The following is a 9,440-nucleotide window of genomic DNA, read 5'->3' on the forward strand; positions in this document are numbered from 1 at the left end:
CCCGCACCCACCCAGCCCTTGCTGTGTCCTCAGCGTCCCCACCTGGGTGTCTAACAGGCAACTCAAAGTAAACCTGTGCCACTCACAACTCCTGCCTCCTCCCAGAACACCAGTGCTCCCCGCTGTTCTCAAATCACCGGCCACCGAAGGGCTCCTGCCAAAACCTAGGCGCCACCCTGGATTCCTGCCTTTCCCTCCTGTTACAGAAACCACCCGCACCCGGGGTCTTTTGTTCTGTGGTTCTTCTTTGTCCTGCCCGCTGCTGGGAAAACTACGGCCCTCAATGCCAGAGATGGTAAAAAGAAACTATTTAATTAAAAGTTACACAGGTTTAGAATAATGGCGGGATTCTGCCGTTAAATCTCACTCCCTGTAGAAACGAAGATACACGCACAGACACACAGTCCTGCCCTCCCCCTCTGCCCAGTCGGGCCAGTCAGAAGCACCACTGTCCAGAGGGAAGAAACACAAGCCCGCAGCTCACTTCTCCCGGTTCCTTCCCGTCATCCGTGCAGGGCTGCGCAGGTCTCCCGAGGTTCCCGGCACCACCAGCTGTGTCGCCGCAATCACCATCTCCAGTTCTTAGTCCAAAACCACGTGGCACCTCCTCAGGGTCGGCTGGCGAGAGACCTTTCACTCCCTCCTGACCCGCGTGGGTCCCGCTTTGTCTCCCGTCTCACAAGGACGCCCGCCTTTTAGTTTAAATCCCAGCCTGGAACCTCCTCCTAACCCCATTTCCGACTCCTCCCACAATCGGCCACACCTGCCAGAACTTCCCCAGTTCTCTGCCTTTCTGGGCTACCATAGTAAGTCCGGGCAGCCGTGGCCCCCGGGCGCAGAGCGAACCGTCTGCAAGCTCTGGCACAGGCGCTGTAACCAGGGGGAGCGGCCTCCCAGCTACAGCACGGGGCCAAATCACACCCAGCTCCCTGGCCCAGGCAGACTACGAAGCTGATATGCTGTTGCTGATGCCAAAAAGAACTCTCCACCCGCACTGCTGCTTTCCCGGCCCCCAGGCCAGGCTTCTCAGCCTCAGCCTCCACCTGCCCTGAACCTCGTTTCACACCCGTTACAGCTCCCCCCCTTCAGATAAACCGTTCATATCTTATAAAGGACAATGGGCGAAGGTCTCATCTTCTTGTAGCTACTTCCGGCTGGACATGGCTGCCATCCTACCTACCCTCGGGTCTTGGGTTCCCTAAAAGGGGGGGGGGGTGGCACAGACGGTGGCCTTCCCGTAGGGGAAAGACCTCCTGCCGAAAGGCTCCTGCAGAGCCCAGGTCAGTTGCTGTTACCAGGGAGTGGCAGGCTCCAAAGGCTGGCATTACTGGACCGTCAGCATCCTTGTCGTATTCTGGAGGTGACAGATTTGGCAAGAGGTTAGAAGGCACAATTAAGCCACAGGCACTAAATGGCAAAGGCAGGGACCAATTCTTCAATGTCCCACACTAGGAAAAGTACGACTTCTCTGGAGGTGCGGGCAGGCCACACCTGTCCGAAGCCCTTTGCCCACTCTATTTCACTTGGGCTGACGGGAATGCTTTAGGATTTCCCCCCTTTCAGGCTTCATGGCCCTTTCTGGCCAAGCAATTAGGACAGAAAAAGGAAAATCAGTTTTAAAGCGAAGCCCACAAACCGTCCCAACCCTTCGCTAACCCCACCACTCAGGTCAGCCACGGCGTTGAGTCTCAGGGGGCGATGATGAAGGTGGGCTCCTTAAGTGAGGCCTGTACTGCACCCAGGCTCTCAGGTAATGAGGCCACAGGCCCACGCCCTGTGAAAACGGGAGGAAGAACACACAGGTTAAATCACACAGCAACTCCCAAGCCAGCTCATGTGCCTCTGAGACTGTCTTTCAGGAAGACAGCCAGTTGGAAGGCCCTGGCTGCAATGGCATTAACAGGGGCAATTGGACAGGTCCTTCGTGCCTGTAAATTGAACACCTTTGGTGATGTTACAAACCCAGTTTCAACTTCCAAATGAAAACTGACTTTCGAGACAGTTAGCTGCACGATTCCGATGCCCAATACTGAGCATGGTGATTTTCCTTAACCACGATTTTTCTCCCTAAGATCACCCTCACTGTCAGTAAAGGGACTACATTGAGCCCAGCTTTTGATTTTGCCTGCTCGTTTGCATAAACACACCAAGAGCAGCCTGGACCATCCATGATTGGTAAGTCCACTTCGCTGGAACTCACCCCGGGAGCCTTTAGATGGACTTCTCAGTCCGCCCCTGGGGCACAGAAGCAGAGCCACACATCCGCCACCTGGCTTCGCCTGTACCAGTTGTTTCCCTCAAGTCCTTGAGGCTTCCACTGTGCCTACAGGTCCCTTTTCAGCCATCTTTCAGGAAAACAACCTTCGTTCCTTCCCCAGAAAGACCGCCAGGAACCGCACAGCCAACCAAGGTACCAGGCTTCTTCTCGTGGGCTTCGCAAGTCAGTCCCACCCAGTTCCTCGGGGCCTCCTGGTAACGACCAGAACCCAGACGTGCGTCCTTCAGGCGTGACATTCCAGTCAAAGTATCGGTTAACAAAGCACCATTAATGACTGGTCTTAATGGATTTATGCAAAGAAACCTTATGCCATCACTCGCTCCTTCAGAATGCCAGGTTCCGGAGGGGTCAGGTAGGGAGAAAAATACGAAGCATGAAGGGAAATACTTGCCCTGATATCCACCAAGACTGCATCTCCATGCCTTATACTTTCTGCTACTAACACATTTCTTCCCAAAACTTTCAGACTTCTATAACCTTTCATACACCTTCTTCATTTACATGTCTCACACTTTCCCTTGTTCACTTTCCTACAGAGTGTAAAGTTTTAACCTTCCCTGGGAAACCTTAATTTCCTTTTCAGAGCAGATACGGAGCAGAATCCAAAACACAGACTCCCTCACAGCAGGGCGTCCTCTAGTGTCCCGGGGAGACGCTCCTTCGACCCAGGCCGAAATACTCTTCAGCCCGAACGACCAAGGCAATCTCCCCCACTGGTTACAGCCAACCTTCCCTAGGTCTTCAGGTACAGAGGCTTCTGATCAGAAACAGCAAAATTCAAACCACATTCCCACAAAAATCAGAAAACAAGTGGTTGGGTTTCCCTTCCTCCAGGTTTAAAACCTTCAAAAATATATATAAATACGTTTATATATATTTTTACCCACCCAGATGTAACCATAAATCACTTTTAATCCCACTCTTTTCCATAATGGGAAGGACTACACTCAAACTCGGTACCCGGTAGCTCAAAGTCCCCAGCTTTACAAACACATGCACAAAGTAAGAGGACACTGTCACCCTGTGTCGAGGTCCACTGTCCCTCTCCGGAAGAGGAATCTGAAACCTTCCCCCGGAGTGCAGGTCCAGCTGCCCCTGCTGTCAGCATCAACCGCAGTGGCAGGTCTGTGTTCCCCTTAGGCGGTGCCCAGTTTTACCCATGTGTGGCGAATCCAGGGCTTGATTCCCATCGGCTTCAGGGAAGGATGTGTTGTCCATAGGACGTTGTAGGGACCAGTCCCTTGTTCTGCCACCTGCTGTTCAGGGCCTTCGGTCTTCCAGGCCTTCAGTAAGATGCGGTCCCCCACAGCCAGAACCGGTGCAGGGGCTCATCAGAGGGGTAGACAGACCTGCAACGAGCGAACTTATGCAAAACGGTTAGTGTTTGCCCTAAATGTTGTACATATGGCCTTATTCTTGCCCCGTGCCCCAAATCTGGAGGGGGTGTTCCTAAATCAGAGATTGGGAGGGGATTCCTGTAAACTATTTCAAAAGGGCTCAATTTCAGCCAACTTACAGGTGCCACCCTAATTCGTAGCAAAGCAGAGGGGAGTGCCTGGTCCCATTTTAGGTGTGTTTCCTGGCATATTTTTGCCAGGGTTTTCCTTACATGTGATTCATTCTCTTGGTGTTTCCCATGGACTGAGGTCTCCAGGACACACGCAGTTCCCATCATATTTGGCGTGCCTGTGCAACCTTCGGGGAGCTCTCGGAAGTGACCGATGGTCTGCTGTCACTCTGAACGCTCGGGGGGGGGGCCCAAACCTGGGAGTTATTTCTTTAGGTAACAGTTTTCCCACCTGAGTTGCCTTCTCAGTCCTAGTGGGGTATGCCTCTACCCATCCAGAAAGTGTCCATGGAGACCAACAAGAACTTGAGGTTCTCCCTGGTTTTAGGCATCGGTGTGAAGTCCACCTGCCAGCCCTCGAACAGACACGTCCCTTTACGTGGCACTCCCTTCTCTGTGGGGACTCGCGCTGTCTTAGGACTGTTCTCGGCACGTATCTGACAGGCTTGGCTGATCCTCAACAGTCCTTTGCAAGTAACGGCCTTTCAAATGTGGCCTAGTGAGGTCCACCAAAGCCTCCCTCCAGTGTCCCTTCATGCAGGTGCTTGAGGACGGGGTACACTAGAGCCACAGGGAGTAAGGCCATACCACAGGTGCTGACCCTCCACACGGAACTGGGATCCATGTTAGTGAACCCCATTCCTGGGCCCACTCTTCATCCCATTCTGTGTAATGAGGTTTGAACTCTGACAAGTCCAGACGGGGGACCGGATCCCCTAGGCGTGGCGTGGGGGCTCCCTGGCTGCCCATCTCGCTGCTTTATCAGCAGTTTGGTCTCCCTGGACGGTTTGGGAGCCATCCCTCGGGTGTCCTGCCTGGGCAGTGCATTATGGCACCCCGGTCCGTCTGGTACACTCACTGCCTCCAGCTCGTAAAGCCTCCTCTGCCTGCTCGACGTCCTCGCTCCCTCCACACTGCTCCACGGGCGTGGACGACCAGGACGGCACACCTGGAGTCTGGATATAGGTTGACCTGTTTCCCCGGGACAGCAGTAAGGCCGTTGTGAGGGCTGTCGGTTCACTCTTCTGTGTGGAGGTTCCCGGTGCAAGGGCTTGGGCCGCTATGACTTTGTCTGCGGTGATCCCCGCACACCCAGCTCGTCCCTGGCCATTGTCCACGACGCTGCTCCCGTCTGGTGCTGCCAGCAGCCAGGCCGGCAGATCCGGTCTGCTAGAATGAACCTGGTCAAACCGTTTCCAAGCTCTCAGGCCCGATTGCCGAGCCCCACTCCGTCCCTGGGAGCAGGGTGGCTAGCCTCAGGGCTGTGGTGGTCTACAGGGTGACATCGGGTTGTCCAGCAGAATAGAATGGCCTGGCATTTCCCCACGCGCCCTCCTCTCTGTTCCAACAGAGTCAGAACCCGATGCGTGCCAATGATGTAGTAGGCTGCCCCAAGGTAAACTTCTCAGCTTCCTGTAAGTTGTCACAGGTGGCTGCTACTGCCTGGAGGCACGGTGGCCGGTCCATTTGTCCTGTGATCCAGACTCCTTGAGAGACAGGCTATGGGTTGGGGAATATTCCGCAGGGTCTGGGTTAGCACCCCCAGTCCAATGCCCTGCCTTTCACAGGTGTATAATCTGAAAGGCTTCTGTAAGTCCGCAGTCCTAGTGCAGGGGCCGAAGCCAGCTTCTCCTTCAAAGTACCAATGCTACCTGACATTTGAGAGGTTCAGAGTCCTGTCCCTTTAGGGAATTGTACAGTGGCTTTGCTGTCAGTCCAAAGTTTGGAATCCAAATTCGACAAAACCCTGTAATTCCTAAGAACCCGCAAAGCCGCCTTTGATGTTCTGGGATTTTTAGTGTAGCAATGGCTTGCTTTCTATCTGCCATCAAGCTCCTGGTACCATTTTAGTTGAAATCCCAGATCCACCACTTCCTGTTTGCAAATCTGGGCCTTCTGAGGTGACACTTCATGTCCGGTTTTTGCCAAATGATTCAGACTGATGGTGCTGTGCACACAGATACTGCTGGCTATTTACAGGTCACCCAGGTATTGCAAAAGAACTCCCATCTCTACTGGACATCCCCAAAGTCTTTTGCCAGCACCTCCCCGAATATTGTCGGGGAGCTCTTAAACCCTCGCGGCAGCGCAGTCCAGCAGTACCAGAGCGCGGCTTCAGTCTCTGGGCCCTGCCACTCCAAGGCAAACAGTTGCTGAGCCTGCTCACCTATCAGGAAGCGGGGACACGCACCCTTCAAGTCCAGGCCTAAAAACCATTTGCTATCCACCGGCACACGGTCAGCAGGGTGTAAGGACTGGACACAGTGGGTGAATGTCCCGAACAAGGTCACTGATGGCCCCGAGGTCCTGTGCGAAGCAATGCTCGCCAGAGTGCGGCTTTCTGCCTGGCCGAATGGGAGTGTGGCAGGGTGACGGGCAGAGCCGATGTTAACCCTGATTTTAAAAACCTTTGTAGCACTGGCTGGACCCCTCTAAATCGTCATTCTCTAAGGGACACTGCTTCTTGTAGGTTTATCTTTATGGGCTGCACCGTTAACTGCTTTACCTGGAGCTCCATCAGCCCAAACAGTTTGATGGACCTGTTTGCAGATCTCAGGTGGCAGGGTTCACCTCGGGGGCCTCCGGGACAGGTCAGGAATGCCTGCAGGTGGAGGGCACGTGTCAGCGGGACCACACACACTGCTGCTGTCTCTTGGGGAAAAGGTCGTGTGGGCATGCAGTTTACAAAGCACACCTCGGCCCAGCAACGGAGCGGGGCAATCTGGCTCGCAGAGAAAGCTCTGCCTAAGTTTTGACCCCCAGGCTGGCATTCCCGAGGATGCAGGAATGTTTGTTTTTGTACCTGGCCAGTCACTCCAGTAACTGTGACTTCCCTCGAACTCTCCCCAGTTTCCAACACCGAGTCTGTAGCTCCCGTATCTACAAGGAAATCAGTGCGCTTGTTGCCCAGTCACCTGTGCTGGGGCTCCTCACTCACAGTCAGCCTCCCTTCTCCACTTTACCATCGCTCGGCCCGGAATCTCACTCCTACTTTCCCGTCTGTGACTCGGGCACTCCTTCCTCCAGTGGCCCTCCTCCCTGCAATAGGCGCATTGATTGAAGCCTATTGGGCCTTTCCTCCTCTCTTTAGGGCCCCTCTTGCCATCGGCGTGGTGGCGGGCACCTAATGAGTCTCCTTTCTTTGCTCTAGGGTTCTGCCTCTTCTTTTGGTTTCCCGGGGTTGTTTTTAAAAACACCAAGGCCCGATTTGCCTTCCTTGCTTCCCGGGTATTGTAGACTTTAAATGCTATGTCCACCAGCTGGGAGGGACTCATTCCCAGTACCCCGTCTACACGCTGAAGTTTGTTCCTGATGTCTGGGGCGCTCTGCCCGATAAAAGTCATGTTTACCATCCTCACGTTTTCTGGTGCCTCTGGGTCAGCATCACTGTATCTCCTAAACGCCCGGTAGATCCTCTCCAGAAATTCGTAAGGGTCCTCCCTGGGCTTCTGATGAAGAGTCTGTATCAAATCCAGGCCCCTCTGCTTGGGCACCCCTTTCCTGAGCCCTTCCAATATGCACCTTCTGTAATGTTTCAAAGAGGCTAGACCACCACTATTATTCGGGTCCCAGTTAGGGTCCACCCAAGGAATCGCCCCAGCTGGGTCAGGGTTCCCCTGGCGGTCCTCTTCCTGGAGGCACTGGGCCTCCTGCCTAGCCTGCCTTAGCACCAGCAGTCTCTCATCTGCTGTTAGCAAAATGCCCAGGAGAGCCTGTACATCGGCCCAGTTTGGGTGGTAAGTGGCGAAAATGGAGGCGATGAAATCCGTCATTTTCCGAGGGTCCTCCCTGTATGAGGGGTTGGAACTCCTCCACTTCAGTAAGTCCGAAGTGGTGAACGGAGTGTGGGCCCAATAGCAGCCAGTGGGATCCGCAGGATATCGCCCCAAAGGGCGTTGGCTTGCTACAACATTGGAGGCCCCCTGGTTACAGGGGGTGGCCTGACGAGTTTGAGGGGGTGAGACACATTCCTCAGACGCTGGAGGAGGAGGAAGAGGATCAGTTTGCTTTGCAGTCTCCACTTCCTGCGCAGTTCCCAGGGGAGGTGGTACTGAGGGGGCCCCTCCCACCTGCAAAGCGGGCGGTGCCAAGGCCAACCCCACCGGCTGCAAAATGGGTGGTGCCATGGTGACCCCGCCCACCTGCAAGGCCCTATCTCCTGGGTTCAGAGCTTCAATGAGGCTCACCTCCTCATCACCTCTCCCTTTCTGCGTTCTACCATGAGGAATAGGTTTGGGGACCTCCTTTTCTTCCCGCACCATCCCAGGACTCTCTGTCTCCGGCAAAACGCTATTATACAACGATACAAATGCATCCAGATAGTGGAGTTCCTCCCAGTGCCCCCACTGTCTGCAATACTGTTTCAATTGCTTAATGACGCAGTAACTCAGGGAGCCACCCACAGGCCACCTTCTCTCACCACTCAAAACATACGTAGGCCAAACCGTGTTACAGTAATAAATCAGTATCTGCTTAGACAGCGGCTTCTTGGACATCGACTTACAGCAGTAAGTCTCCCAATCTCCTAGAATTCTACCCAGCGGGCTCCACTCAGGGGCCAGCTCGGAACTGCTCTTATGGACCCGGCAGAACACGCAAAAACACATAACGAGGAAAATACATACCGCGTAAAAGCCGCGTATACCCCAAGCTATTGACCACAACTCCAATTCCATTGTTCCGAAACCGCACTCAGAAACAAATTTCCAACCCGTTTCACTTCTCGGCTCCCTTTCTGGTTCCCTTTTCACCTTTCCAGGTGTGAGTGGGCGGCCGATGCCCTCACGGGGGTGGGGGGGGGGGTGCCGCAGAGAAGTTCTCAGAGACTGGGGAAATCCCGCAGTCCCACTCCCACACCTGAGGGGGTCAGTCTGCCACGGGCAACTATTAGCCCCAAGTTAAGAGCCAGATTCTTGTTACAGAAACAACCCGCACCCGGGGTCTTTTGTTCTATGGTTCTTCTTTGTCCCGCCCGGTAGCAGGAGGAAGTATGGCTCTCAATGCCAGAGATGGTAAAAAGGAAAGGAACTACTTAATTAAAAGTTACACAGGTTTAGAATAATGGCGGGATTCTGCCGTTAAATCTCACTCCCTGTAGAAACGAAGATACACGCACAGACACACAGTCCTGCCCTCCCCCTCTGCCCAGTCGGGCCAGTCAGAAGCACCACCGTCCAGAAGGAAAAAACACAAGCCCGCAGCTCACTTCTCCCGGTTCCTTCCCGTCATCCGTGCAGGGCTGCGCAGGTCTCCCGAGGTTCCCGGCACCACCAGCTGTGTCGCCGCAATCACGATCTCCAGTTCTTAGTCCAAAACCACGTGGCACCTCCTCAGGGTCGGCTGGAGAGAGACCTTTCACTCCCTCCTGACTCGCGTGGGTCCCGCTTTGTCTCCCGTCTCACAAGGACGCCCGCCTTTTAGTTTAAATCCCAGCCTGGAACCTCCTCCTAACCCCATTTCCGACTCCTCCCACAATCGGCCACACCTGCCAGAACTTCCCCTGTTCTCTGCCTTTCTGGGCTACCATCGTAAGTCCGGGCAGCCGTGGCCCCGGGCGCAGAGCGAACCGTCTGCAAGCTCTGGCGCAGGCGCTGT

The 9,440-nt window shown here is 54.4% G+C and overlaps 1 long non-coding RNA gene across 1 annotated transcript; it reads right to left on the minus strand.

Moving 5' to 3' along the window:
- Positions 1-304: 304 nt before the first annotated feature.
- On the minus strand, positions 305-9,440 carry LOC139440742 (uncharacterized). The gene is made up of 3 exons (XR_011650915.1): positions 9,052-9,440; positions 6,649-6,774; positions 305-6,447 (listed from the first exon to the last, which is right to left on the minus strand). It is a non-coding gene; the product is annotated as an uncharacterized lncRNA (long non-coding RNA).

Source organism: Desmodus rotundus, chromosome 2 (genome assembly GCF_022682495.2).
Source record: "Desmodus rotundus isolate HL8 chromosome 2, HLdesRot8A.1, whole genome shotgun sequence".
In the NCBI taxonomy this organism is placed as follows: Eukaryota; Metazoa; Chordata; class Mammalia; order Chiroptera; family Phyllostomidae; genus Desmodus; species Desmodus rotundus.